Raw genomic sequence first — 14,575 nt, forward strand, 5'->3', positions numbered from 1 at the left:
CATGTTCAATTACTTACCTAGGAGCCCCTGGGCACTCCTGCAATTTCACAATACAGAGAAGAGCTTTTGCCTGATGTTTACATAAGTGTGACCACATCCATAATAGAAGTAATCACTCTTCATGGAGGCAGCCTTAAGTCCTAATAGTATTAGTGAAGAACTATACTTTCTCTGGAGACTTCATTAGCATGAGCTTTCACTATACTTGAGCTCTCCTGAGAAGTCATTTAAAGACTGTGTTAAGAGTAAAGAACATGAAAGCTGCTCTTACTGAATTTTTAAAATTTGCTCTTCCCAGAGAAGAAAAAATCACTTGTCAGATATTAAAAAACCACCAACCTTGTGCAGAAGTCCCTTCTTTAAAACCTAGACAATATCCTATTATAGCCTATGCCTGATGATGGGGGAAGTGATAGGATTAGCTTTTCACTTCTGAATAACAAATGTAAATATTTGATTGTGCTAACACTTCAGCAAAAAATATTTTTACAAAACTTTCACATTTTCCTAACACTGCATCTTGCCTTCAGGAACACTCTTAATCTAACAAAGGCTATAGTTTACAGAATACAATTGTGACAACCTGGACACAGCAGGTACAGTAAATGCACATTTGATATCACACAAACAAGCCCATATTTAATTAATATAATTTATATTAGTGAATGTGACCCAGAGACCCCTTCATGCCAAATGGCAGAGGGAACAAGAGGTACATGGGGTTTTACAGGGATCCCTGGGTCAGATATATGCATAATCCTTCACCAAAAGTTGGCACTTGAGGGCTCTACAGAGAGCTAGTAGCCCACTGGTTATCATAATCATTGCAAAATGTATGTACAGATAATATTTAAGAAGTTATTTATGTATGCTAAAAACTATCTTCTTAAAGCCTTAGAGTTAAGGCAGATCACCAGGAGGTGAGACACCTCAGAAATGTTCCTTTCGGGCAGGAGGTAGCAGATAACTATCTCCCTGTCTGGTCATTTGTATATTGTATGCCTCTCAATGGAGGCTTATTTGCCTACTAAGTCAGGGGCAGAATAAAAGACTGAAATCTACAACAGAGAAAATGTACAGGTTGAAACACACAGCAGGAGGATGTCCTGTTCATGAATAAATTACAAATTATTGTTCTGACATATTCTAGAGTGCAAGGAAATACACAAAATCCTTCACCTAGGAGGCAAGCTGATAGCATGCAGGTGTCATGAAAGGAGGGTCACAGCCAACCTGGCTGTAAAGCACTGCAAGGATTTGGGGTGGGCAATACTCTAAGACATGATAAAATCTTGTTAATTAAGTTTAGGCTCCAGAATACATGTTATGATGTTATTATATATGTAACCATTTGTTTCCAGTACTTCTTCCATTACTTGAGTCTCTGCGCTTTGTTAAATAAATGTATTCTTATTTCATTGTAAACAGACCTAAGTGCAGTGTGAGTTAAGTTAGGCAGAGCAGTGATCTGAGGTGGAGCTGGTAAGCTGGGGTGTACTGCTTCTTTACGAGCAGCAGATCGGTGAATACTGCGAGTAGGGTGACCAGACAGCAAATGAGAAAAATCGGGACAGGGTGGGGGGTAATAGGAGCCTATATAAGAAAAAGACCCAAAAATCAGGACTGTCCCTATAAAATCGGGACATCTGGTCACCCTAACTGTGAATGTCCAGTGGACCAGGGGAGATCCAGGCTCAAGAGATGGGGTGTACCAATCACTAATCTGTAGAGTGGCAGCAGGCCTAGAGAGAAATGTTTGCGTTGCCTGTGGCCAGTAGAGTGGGAAGCTGACCCAAACTAAGGATACATACAAGGCTCCCTCATGCTAAGGGCAGATGGTAATGAGGTGTATCACAACTCTGGATACCCCTGGAAAATATCACAGTAAACTCTATAGAGCAGGGGCTGTCATTTACTAACTCTTTGTACAGTATCTCTCTAGCACAATGGGGCCCCACCTGGTTGAGATACCTAGGTGCTATGGCAATATAAAATGTTGTATATCAAATATTATTAAAAGTTCTATCATCTATCTTCACTTACGCTAGAGAGAAAGAGTCCCTCTGTATGGGGAAACTTTGGCAAACCAGTAAAGTGCCTAAAACCACTATGGATTATTGTTAAAAAGCAGCCTCGTCAGCAAGCTGTAAATTGGCCATTCAGCAATCTCAGCTTGACCAAGGCAGGAGGGGAGGGGGTTTTGGGGTGCCACAGAAAGGGCAGCTTGACCCCGCGTCCTTCCTCATAAGAATTGTGTTGAAGTTGCTGATACATGCATTTTAAAAGAGTAAGGTATGCCCCAGGAATGTCTACTGAGGTCTCAAGGCTGCAAGTTCTGGAAAAACCCACACCTGGTTAATCAATAATCAGAAGGAACCTCTTGCTTGAAACTGCTTACTTAACACGGTTTCTTTATGGGACATGTCATTCTATTACTAATGTATAAATAAGGGGACTCCTCTGGGGGACTCTTCAGGACTGGTCTCTCCCTCTGGATGCATCTTGTGTTCCCCACTGGCAGATGGGCTGCCACTGTGCCACTCGAAAGCCATACTCAGCTTTGGAAATTATCAAGGGTTGGGGGTGTTTTACTAATCTTCAGAGGGGTAGCCGTGTTAGTCTGAATCTGTAAAAAGCAACAGAGGGTCCTGTGGCACCTTTGAGACTAACAGAAGTACTGGGAGCATAAGCTTTCGTGGGTAAGAACCTCACTTCTTCAGATGCAAGTAATGGAAATCTCCAGAGGCAGGTATATATCAGTGTGGAGATAACGAGGTTAGTTCAATCAGGGAGGGTGAGGTGCTCTGCTAGCAGTTGAGGTGTGAACACCAAGGGAGGAGAAACTGCTTCTGTAGTTGGATAGCCATTCACAGTCTTTGTTTAATCCTGATCTGATGGTGTCAAATTTGCAAATGAACTGGAGCTCAGCAGTTTCTCTTTGGAGTCTGGTCCTGAAGNGATCCAGTTTGCTGGAGTATAAATTCAGTGCCAGTCCTCTGCAAAATTGCTGTCCTACCACTAGATTACAATTGTCAGATATGGCTGAAATATGAAAAATGAGGGGAGGTGTTATCTGGGGTTCTTTCAACCCAAAGCTCTTGGTAACTTTACTCTGTGCAAGGCGGTGTCAGGAAATAAATCAGGGGAGACACGGCCGTCCGACCGATAGATGGCTGGCACAAACAGGACAACACAAGAGTGCTTTCACTTAAAGCTAAACTTTACTAGTCTCAAGCACTTACACACGTCTGCAACAAGATTAGTAAAAAGCAACAGAGGGTCCTGTGGCACCTTTGAGACTAACAGAAGTACTGGGAGCATAAGCTTTCGTGGGTAAGAACCTCACTTCTTGCATCTGAAGAAGTGAGGTTCTTACCCACGAAAGCTTATGCTCCCAGTACTTCTGTTAGTCTCAAAGGTGCCACAGGACCCTCTGTTGCTTTTTACTAATCTTGTTGCAGACGTGTGTAAGTGCTTGAGACTAGTAAAGTTTAGCTTTAAGTGAAAGCACTCTTGTGTTGTCCTGTTTGTGCCAGCCATCTATCGGTCGGACGGCCGTGTCTCCCCTGATTTATTTCCTGACACCGCCTTGCACAGAGTAAAGTTACCAAGAGCTTTGGGTTGAAAGAACCCCAGATAACACCTCCCCTCATTTTTCATATTTCAGCCATATCTGACAATTGTAATCTAGTGGTAGGACAGCAATTTTGCAGAGGACTGGCACTGAATTTATACTCCAGCAAACTGGATCTTCTCTGGAGAAAAATCCATCATGTTTTACAGAGAAAAAATTGGTAATGGAAGAGCCAGAGTTCCAGGATTGTGGACTCTAGTCGTCATCCCGAGACTCTGCTTCAGGAATGGAGTTATGTTCCAAGGTCTAACAAGGGCTCCTGGAGATGCAATAAATAGCTAATCTTAGGTGCCAACTCAGCTTCAGTAGATGTTCAATCTATATGTAGGACCTGAGGAGAGAAGAGCAGGCAGGCTAAAAAGTGGGCAGGCTTACTCTGAGTAGTTCCTGCAAATTACAGATGACACAATTTCTTTTGGTTCCAATTATTTTTGGTTCTTTTATTTAGCAGATCCAAAAACTAAAATGTGGTGCAACAAAATATTATTTTGTTTTTAAATAAATTCAGATAAACACCAATCCACAGATTTGCAGGCACAAGTACAGTACATTTATTTACAGTAAGTCGCAAGAAGGACCAATGTCCTCCATCCCCCTACATGGGAGTAATCTGGATATGGGACAATATAACTGGATAAGTGACTAGTTGTCCAAGGCCAAATAATGAACCAGGAATAGAACTTAGGTGGTCCTTGCTCTTATTCACTCTAGCAACTGTACTGAACTGCTTTCTAATATTACACGCTACGTTTTTAAATATTCCGGTACTTCAATTTAGCCTCTAATATTACAGGTGTCATTTTGTACTGTATTTAACTGAAAGAAAATGTGAGAGGCTTTATCAGCCTACCTGATTTGTGGGAGTGAACATGTTAATATCTAATTCTTATAATTGTGCCCAAAAATAATTGCACAGGCAAAAATAGCTTTCAAAATAAGAACTAACATTATAGTTGGCACTAGGAATAAAACTAAATAAATATAAGTAACAAAAATTAATTTCTGTAAACCCTCAAAACAGGAAACCCGAACAACAACAGTGTTGGGAGATACTCATCTTATTTTTTTGTTGCATTTCTTCCACCAAATAGGACTTTCATTATATGTCATATATTAGTTGCTGGAAGAATTGGTGTTAGAAATTCAGCACTATTTACAGCAATAATCAGTGTGTATTTTACTCCTCAACCCCTGAGCTGTTCCTCCAGCCAGAATGGCACAGAAGGTTTATAAAGCAGCCTCAAAATCGTTTAGCTTAGGGCTTGTCTTCACTGCACGCTAAATCGGTGCTGCAGCAATCGATTTAGCAGGGTCGATTTAGCAGATCAGGTGAAGACATGATGAATAGATGTGAGAGCACTCTGTCAACTTCAGTAATCCAGCTCAATGAGAGGCGGAAGCTATGTTGACGGGAAAGCATCTCCCACTGCATAGCGCAGTATAGACACCACAGTAAGTCAATGTAAACTACGTCGAATTAAGTTATGTAGGGTGGCCAGCACATCCCTCGGCCAACGCTGCTTCCCGCAGCCCCCATTGGCCTGGAGTGGCGAACCGCAGCCAGTGGGAGCCACGATCGGCCAAACCTGTGGACGCGGCAGGTAAACAAACTGGCCCGGCCCACCGGGGGCTTTCCCTGAATAAATGGCGGACCAGCTTTGAGAACCACTGGTGTAACTTACATTGACTTAAGTGTAGACAAAGCAGAGAAGCCCTCAACACACCAGCTATATCCTGGATGAAAATGAACTACTATAAGATTGTTTAAAATCTGATCATATCATCTGCCATCTCAGTACAAAACTATTTCACATCTGGTTAAGCCCTGGGGGAGCATGAATACATCCCTAAGATATTGCCAGGCAATATCCAGCCTTTACTGTGTACCACTGAGGAAACCCCAGCTGAGTTCCAAACACTATTTTCAGAGCTGCATGCCCGATCAAAAGCCCAATTTCTAGATAGATTCTTCCCCCTTTCTCCTGCTGCCTTTCCTGCTCAGCTCTAAACTACTATGAGCAGTCACTGGACATAGGAATCCTTTCCACAACAACATACATTTTAAGTTCTCCAAATAGTTACAGACCTAATCCCACAATTCCTATTCAATGGAAACTCCCATTGACGTCAGTGGGAGTTTTAGCTGAGCACGGACTGTACGATTCAGCCTTGTTACCTGTACTTACTAATTGCTTATAACATGTGCACAGCACAGTACATATGCCAAAGAACCAAAGCTAGATTGTTGCAAAGGACGAAGACTATAATTATAGGCTCATTTTAATGTTAACCTTTCCTGGGTCATGAAATACTTATTAATGAGGATGAAATATCTCACAGCTACTAAAGGCTGCAATTCTGTCTGAGCAGATATGATTTAGTGAAGAAATCCTAAATATCCACAGGCCCTATTTCCCTACCACAGGACTGAATAATACTGATAGCAAAGAGGGCTTAAGTTGGACTTAAATGGCTCCATGCAGAGAGGTGAATTTCATAATGGTGTGATATGAAGATTTCATTGGCACCCATTTAGTATCAGCTGAATAACTCAATCATGGCTTTATCCCTTTTAAGCAATATGGTCATCACAAGTTCATTCAGTACCACACCATCAGGTATTCTCTGTAATGTATACGAATATACTCATATACAAATATACTCCAAATTAAACCTTTCTAGCAAGCATATAAGTGGTTTCCTTTTCTGAACTTTCATTATGTCACAGCAAATATTTATATCTCTGTCGCAAACTCATTCACATTCAAGTGTTCCACCACAGCCACAACCTATGTTCCCAGCACGCAAACTAAGATTTACTTCCTCTTTGATTTCAATCTTACACATTTTCATTTTTAGTATGCAGTTCCTTATCTTATCTAATAAGTTCCATCATATCAACAATGCTAAAATTATTTGAATTCACAAATAATGTAAAATGATATAGCACTCTAGCAGGGCTATATGGTGGCATAAATTAACCCTCTTTATGTCTCTGTGCAGACTTGGATCTGGATGCTTAGGCAAAACCGGATGCTATGTACCCATTATTCCTCTCCCCTCACTCCTGGAGCAGATGGGCAAGCAGTGGGAAGGGAAGGAGTGGCACCTTGGCTCTGCATCCCCAATACACTGGCCAGCAGAGATGGGATACAGAGGGGGCAGAGATTTGGCACAGGTAAGCAGCAAATACTGTCCCACTGGATTAAGGGAGGAACAGAGAGGGAATTGTGGATCCCTGAGCCATGATTTCTTTCCTGGGATTCTCCCAAGGTAATGCAGCAACATGCCACCCCCTGCTGTGGGTTGTGTCTTTGTAGCATGATCTGGTACTGAATTACAAGTGTCCAGGAGATCATCAAGGGAAGATCTGTAGTATATATATTATACTCTCATATCCAGAGACGTTTCCTTTGCATATGCTCAGCACTCACCATGTTTGACAAGCTAGGTGGAACAACCCTGATTGATGGTGAACTCGGATGTCTTTGCTAGCATCAGTCTGCCCGAGTTCCATTTTCAGAATCTGCTCTTGATGTATGCATTTTTAGATCCATTCATACTTGATTTAAAAGGAAGTCATATATCTGCTTTAGGTCATAAAAACATTGACTTGCTTCTTTTATACCTTCTTCTAAGTAGTGAATGCAGAGTATCTGTACTGTACAGTACTAATTGACCAGACAACTGTCAGAAGATCCAACTAGTTAAAAAGGAGGAAAAATTTTGGCTACAGCTATCTAAGTACAAGAAGATGAAACAGAACAAATGGTTATGTGTATGGATATTCTTCTCATAGTCCACTCAAAATAGTTTTAATAAGCGGGCCTGATTCTCCCCTCATTAGTGTAACACTAGTGTCATAGGAGAATAAGATCAAGTTTAATTATTGTACAAGCACAGCTGGTAGTTTGAGTATTTAGTGAACAAACACAGATGTTAATATTTAAATCATTTGTAATGCATGTTAAGAAAAGCTTAATGCACTTTTGGTGCAGATCAATATTTTTTTAAAAATAGCCTCTATTCTATAGTAAACTATTTTTCATCTCTCTCTCTCTCTCACACACACACACACACACACACACAAAGGGCAAGTTCAGATGATATATATTCTACTATATTAAAGAAATTAGCAAATGAACTTACTATCCCAGTGATACTCAAACCTCAATGGTTCTGAAGCCAAATTAGTGATCAACATTACCCAAAAGAGCCAGGAATAGTGTGAATTCATTGTTGCATTTTACTATAGTAAAATTTCGTTTTTATTTATATATTATTCTCACAGCAAAATGACTAACCAAGTATTATTTTATCAACTACAATTATCATGACAGAAATCTTAATGTTATTTAAAGCATGCTTATTCAGAATTATGGGTTATCCATATTTCAAATGAGGATACTTCCAGTGTTGCAAAATGAGATTCAGCTTTCAAAAACCCAAGCGGATACATCTGACAAAAAATACTCCAAACACAAGTATTGACTTGGAGGGGGAAGTATGGAAGGCAGTAATGATATAGTAAAGAAATGATGATAGTAGAGACTAAATAAAAGGGATTACCTTTTAAAAGTCAACATTTATCTGCAGTTATTACACAGTGGCAAATGAGATACCACAGTTATTTCCTATTCAAAATATAGGGAAATGTTATGTTCTCATAAATAACACTGAGCAGTAACTATTTATGAATGTTGACTTTCTGACCACCGTAAATAAAAGATAACAAAAAAGTTAGTCCAACTTTGGCCCCCCATCCATAGAAGTATCAATCAAGTAAGTAATAGGCCCCCTCTGTGAGCCTGTGGTACAACTGCACATGGAACATGGTGTTCATTTCTTGGAATCTCATTGTTAAGATAATTCTGGCAAACTGGAGTGCTAAGATGACTACTGGGAAGAGGAGGAATAACCAAACTCTACAAATCTTTGATGACACTGAACTCGAAGGAAGAGAAGATTGAGCATAATAAAAAAAGTAGCATAACTAGGAGTGATGGGATGAAATTAACAAAAGGAAAACTTAAACAGGAAAGATTTTTAAAAGAAAGCTATTAGCTTGTTGAGTAATCTTCAAGAGATGTTGCTTCATCTGTTTAAAGCTAAACTGTACCAAACATTATTTGACCAGCTGTGTTTCGTAAGCAAACTGATTTGTGAAAATGTTCACAAATAAATTGTCATGTTTGGTTTGCTATGATCCTTGGAGGGCCATTTGATTAGTTGTCCAAATACTCATTGCTAACCACCACATACTCATGAAAATACAAATTCAAGTAGTTTCACAAATTTTAGCACAAATGTTCATTTATCCAAATATTTGTGCTGGAAGGGTTTTGTTTGTTTATTTTTTTGTGCTTGGTGTTGGTCTCCCATTTCAAGGGTTTTAATAATCCAGGGAATAGAATACCACCATTCACAAAACATCAGTGTTGAACAGCAAACAGTAGAAGCAATCAGTTCACGAATACTCTGTAGGATGAAAATCGTTGAGCACAACAATGTACTTTTGAATAGTACATATAGGGCCCAGAATGGGCTTAGTACCTGGCATTTGGGCATGCCTGCATTTATTTCATGCTGACTTCTTGTTCTCCAGAATCTAAGCTTACTTTAAAAAAAAAAAAAAAAAAAAAAAAAGGAAATGTCTAGCTGAGAGAGTCTCAGAAACATGACCTGAATCTCACTGATGCTATGACCTCTGCCTACATTTGTAAAAACTGAAACAATAAGTCTAAGAGCTGTGATCTGCCCTATTCATTTCAATGGGTGCTAACTCTGTTGCCCAATACTAATACTTTAAAAATTAACATTGTTAACTATTTCACTGTTCCTCAAATCATGTAAAAAAAGGGGGGGAGGGAAAGGTTCAAGTTAGGAAGATCTTCACAATCTACTCTGTGACAGCTCATTGTGTCATGGGTGAGAGAGTTGGGAGGTTACTGTCATTTTTTTGCCTTCTCCATCCACCCTCATCAAGGATTCATACCCAAGGAGCCTCAGCCAAGAAGAGCCAAACAGGGCCCTTGAGTCCCATCAAGGAGAAGCCAAACCCAGAGAGACCTGCAGAGTCCCTGGGTGTATTTGGGTCCCACTGAGGGCAAGCCATGCCCAAGGAGTACAGAAAGCATGCATAATAATATTTTGAACATCTCCACCATCTACTATGAGAAACATCTCTTGTGGGCAGAGATTACAAGAATACATATACCTTTGCTTTTTCTAACTTATCCCTGAGCACAAACATTTATGAAAATCAGACTTGCTCATGAATGATTCATTAACCAAATGTGGGGTTCAAATCTTGTTTGAAATAGGTAATTATACTAGTCTATCAATAAATGGACAATAGGGGACATTTTTGTACTGACAGGCAGTTAACTAGACGACCTAACAAGTCTTTTCTATCTTTGGATTCTATGGTTCACATCAATATCTTTCTTTGAGTTTGTCTGGATTTCTTAAAGATCATTTCTGTTTTTATAGCACATCGGAGTGAAAAAGCCTAACCTGCATGAACTTGTAACTGCTATGACATGATTAAACTTAATTAAACTGGAGTGGTATGCATATTCCAACCTACATGGAATAGAAAGCATAAGATTAAAACTTTCATTCTTATGGTGCACTAAAGGATTGGTTTTTGGAAATTACTTGCATCTTTCTAGGAATGTTTTAATTTAGGTTTGTTTGTTTTTTAAAGAAGCTTTCATCAGTTACGATGCAGCATTTCATAAACAACAGAATATAGACAGACACTGTAGTCAATTATTTCACCACTTCAAAAGGGATATTAGCAATTCAAATGAAAAAACTGGATCAGCTTGAACCCCAAGGTATCTGCAATGAACAGAAGTAAACAAGAAATAGTCCTTATTTTATCTCAGTTTTTGGGTTTCCTGTTCTGCTAAACACTTCATCAAGATTTTTTTGTTAGCAGCTAAAAGCTTTGAAGACATAAACAAGTCTATACACAGATCTTCATATTCTTACACTGACACTGCTAAACCCAAAAGGGATTTTATTCTCTGCTCACACTGTTGGAACAATTAGTATAGTCTACAGACTGAAAATTGAGTTAGTAGGGATGGCTGAAAAATAAAAGTTCTGTTTCATGAAAATTTTGAGGTTTCAACATCTTTCATTCTGCATTGGAATGAAACCTAAACCTTTTGAAATTTTTCACAAAAACAACCACTCACACAAAAGAGACAGATACTTAATAGCCCAGTGATTAGGTCACACATCTAGGATGTAGAAGATCCAGGTTTAAGTCCATGCTCAGGCTCATTTGGAATAGGACTCAAATGTGTGTCTCCCAGGTGAGTAGGAGCTTCTCTCTCTCTCTCTGCTTTTTACCAGAATTTCAATTGTAGAGCTGAGAAACCTTCTGTTTTCACAAAAAGTTGCAGTTTCCACAAATCAGCATTTCTGACAAAAAATACTTTATTGAAAAATTCCTGACCATCTGTAAGAGTTAAAACCTTCTTAGAATTACCAAGGTCTATTATTTTTATTATTATATTTTAAAATAAATCTATGGGAACTGAATGTGTCTATAGATACTGGATATACAGTACAGTGTATTGTAGCTCATTTACATGCCAGCTTCATGTTAGGTGACCAAAAGAATCAATGGATTTTGCATGTTTTCTTATTCCTTCTTTTTAGAAAAACTCTTGTTTTCTGTCCAGAAGCCAGGGTGGTAATGATGGTGTTGTTTTAAACATTTGCACGGGGGGAAAAAAACATCATAACTGATCCAGGGAAATTTTCTCTCACTGCAATTACTTTGTTACCATTAGAAAGGAGAGGAAATTTATGTTAGCATTTGAACATTTTCTACTTGATCAACAGACCAAGATATAAAGAAATCTCTTTCAATCACAGATAGCTGAAATTTTAAGATATATTTTATCCCATTTTCCAGAATTGTTGTTTGCATAAAAAATGCATGTTGATTTAATCTATATAGCATCACTGTTCATGACACAATAGTTCTGGACTTCCAGGTTCAAATTTACTGTTCAGAGATTTATTTTAATTAATGTTATTGTATTATATTCAAATAAAGCATAACAAATAATACTTCTTGTTTACTTTCCCATATTTACATAACTGAAAACTGACTAACTTCAAAACTAAATTTGGTAAAGGATTAGAACATAATAGCTTTGGAGCACTTTTGACCATTTTTGCATGGGAAAATTTATTATATCTGATTGAGAAAGAATCCGAGGTACTTATGACCCTTATTAATCTAATATCTGAGCACCTCAAAACCTTTAATGAATATAGCCTCACAGCACCCTTCCTCAGATAGGAAAAGACTGCTAGCCCTACTTTACTAATGAGGCACTGAAGCACAAAGAGACTCTAAATAAGTGACTTGCCCAAAGTCACCTAGAAAGTCTAGGGTGCCCTGAACCCAGGTATTCAGAGTCCCTAGCTAGCCCCTAAACACTGAACCATCAGCTCTATTTTAGAACCAACTGAGTCACCCTTCCCCACTGCTTGAAGGGTAACTTTTTTCATGCCACCTTTCAAGAGAAATTTTAATTATATGAACCCAGCCTACATGTGTGCTAGTGCCTAACTGCTGCTGAAAAGATGGTAATAACTGTTGCAATCTTTTGATTCAATGATCTGTGAACCATGATGGATTTAGCCAATAATCAGTTGTCTGGAAAATCCATTTTTTAGTGAAAGGATAGAGAGTCTGAGCCATTAAACTGTAACACTTTCTTTCAAACCATTGTTTCCTGTGCTCTCAATTTCCATACACATATGTATTAATTCCCTGGGTACGCTATTGACCCAAGAGCCACACCCATTTACTACAGCTTTTAGAGATTTTTTTTTTTTAACGGTAACTAAGGCTATACAACATACATCCTTAAAGCACTTTGTCACAGAATGTATCTGCTTAGGATATTGATTTTTTTGAATAAAGAAACAATTCGGACTAAAAACCTGTTGTGCCCTTTTTCTACTCTAAGGCCTGTGGGAAGTTCTATTGGAAATACAGTCTCAGCTCCCAGAGTCAGCCTGATGTAGACGTGTGAAAATCTTAATGTTATTTCAACGCGAGGAGGGAGCTGTCCGTGGGCACGTTTTAGAGCCAAGAGAATAATTCCCGTAAATGACATTTAGGCCACAGAATAATCCTGGCAGCGGAGTTTGTGGGATTTTTGCAGATGCGAATGAAAAGAATCAAATAGAAAGCACATGTGGCGGGCTGTAAACAGAAGAGTGCACTGCTCTGAGCTCCTTCTCAGCCTCTCTTCATCGTTCCAGGATCAGCAGAAAGCATCTAATCAGCGATGGGGGGAGAGGAGGGGAGTCAGGTCCTCTCCCCCGATGTAAATTATCCGGTAGCACAACACGATCTGGGTCCACACCAGCAGGCAACAGTACCCCCCTCCCAGGGTCCCTTCCCAGCACTTACCTGCCTACCTTCCAGGCTAGGGAAGGAAGGATCTGCCCCCCAGCTCCGGAGGAGCTCAGTGCCTGCTCTAATTGCTCCCCGTTTCAATCCCGTGCGGAGAGCCACAGCTGCGCCGGACTTCAGCACTTCCCCCAGCCCCAGGGAGACTTTTCTTCAGCTGGCATTTAACAAACCTGCCCGGCAACGAACCCAAAGTGCCACGCTCGGCAGGAGAGAGACGCTCCCGCGCTGGGAGCCGCCAGGGCATCCCCAGTTGTGCAACAGAGCGCCTAAAAATATGGATTTGCGTTGAAATCACCGGCTAGGGAGGCAGGCGGGCGGGGGTGGATTTCAGCACTCCGCGGGCAAGATTATGAAGAATCAAAGTATTTTTTTAAAAATCCACGACTCCCAACAGCTCAGCTGATGGGAAAGCTCAGTTACACGGCACCAGGTGATAACAGACTGTGGTGGTGGGTTTTAAGGGCGCGCTAAATACAAATCTGAGCCCACCACGCAGCAGACCTTAAAAACTGGGGGACTTTGGCTTGTCCCAAGCAGAAGCCCCTGTACTCACCAGTCATTCGGTGGAGCAGAGGCACACAGATGAGCTCCCAGCGGCGATCGAAGTTTCCCTGCTTTGCCCCCTTCCTGACTGACAGCCTCAGGCTTGCAGCCTTTCCAGTCCAAGGAGGGCACCGCGCAGCTAACAATCAGGGAAGAGCAGCTCACACTCCTGTGCCAGCTGGAGAAATGAGCATCGACGCGGAGGGAGGGAGTTACGGGGACGCACCCTCTCTCTCTCTCTCTCTCTCTCTGAAGATCCCACGAAAGCGCTCCAGTTAGCGCCCGGGCCAGTGAATTATATACCCTCCCCTTAACCCTTGAGACAGCGGCGAAGTCAGAACACAGGCCGTACCCATACAGCATGTATCAAGAGGTGGCAGCAGCCATCGGTCCGGGACTTTCCTGTCTGCTCTGACAGTTTCCTTCAATCTGCCCTCTCCGTCCCACCCCCAGTGTGTTATTAAATCCCAGGCTGATTAGGGGCGGGGCTGGATAAAAGGGGCTGTTGCTGGAATTTTTGAATTCCTGTGCTTCTAGGTGACAATGGGAAACTCTAGAAGGTAGAGATTAAAGAGACCAGGAAAAGGTAAAGAGCTGGACCCGCAGGCAGCCTGGAGCATGTGCCACACACACACAAATGGATCTGACCCAGGGATCCTGCCTGAGTCGTCCAATTTTTGGCCCTCGCACCCCAAATTCCATGGAATAAGTTTAGCCATTCCTACCACACACACACACACACACACACCCCTGACTCTGATATAGACAAAAAAAGCACCATAAAAACCTGGATCAATTTTTGCCCCCTTCCACAACACGAAGTGTACAATACGTTATTAAAGAACACAAGTACCGCTGCACCTTGCATTAGTGGGAAAAAGATTACCCTGGTGCATCTCCACCCAATAGCACTGGGAAAATATACCTGTTACTTGGATCCC

The 14,575-nt window shown here is 40.7% G+C and overlaps 1 protein-coding gene across 1 annotated transcript in view; it reads right to left on the reverse strand.

Annotated features, from left to right (window-relative positions):
• The window catches only part of PKIB (cAMP-dependent protein kinase inhibitor beta), a 92,138-nt gene extending 78,105 nt beyond the window's left edge, over positions 1–14,033 (reverse strand). Inside the window, exon 1 of the mRNA XM_034765761.1 lies at positions 13,645–14,033. The gene's annotated coding sequence lies outside the window, so the exon portion shown is untranslated. The remainder of the gene's footprint in view (positions 1–13,644) is intronic.
• Positions 14,034–14,575: the final 542 nt, after the last annotated feature.

This window comes from Trachemys scripta, chromosome 3, assembly GCF_013100865.1.
Source record: "Trachemys scripta elegans isolate TJP31775 chromosome 3, CAS_Tse_1.0, whole genome shotgun sequence".
Lineage (NCBI taxonomy): Eukaryota > Metazoa > Chordata > Testudines > Emydidae > Trachemys > Trachemys scripta.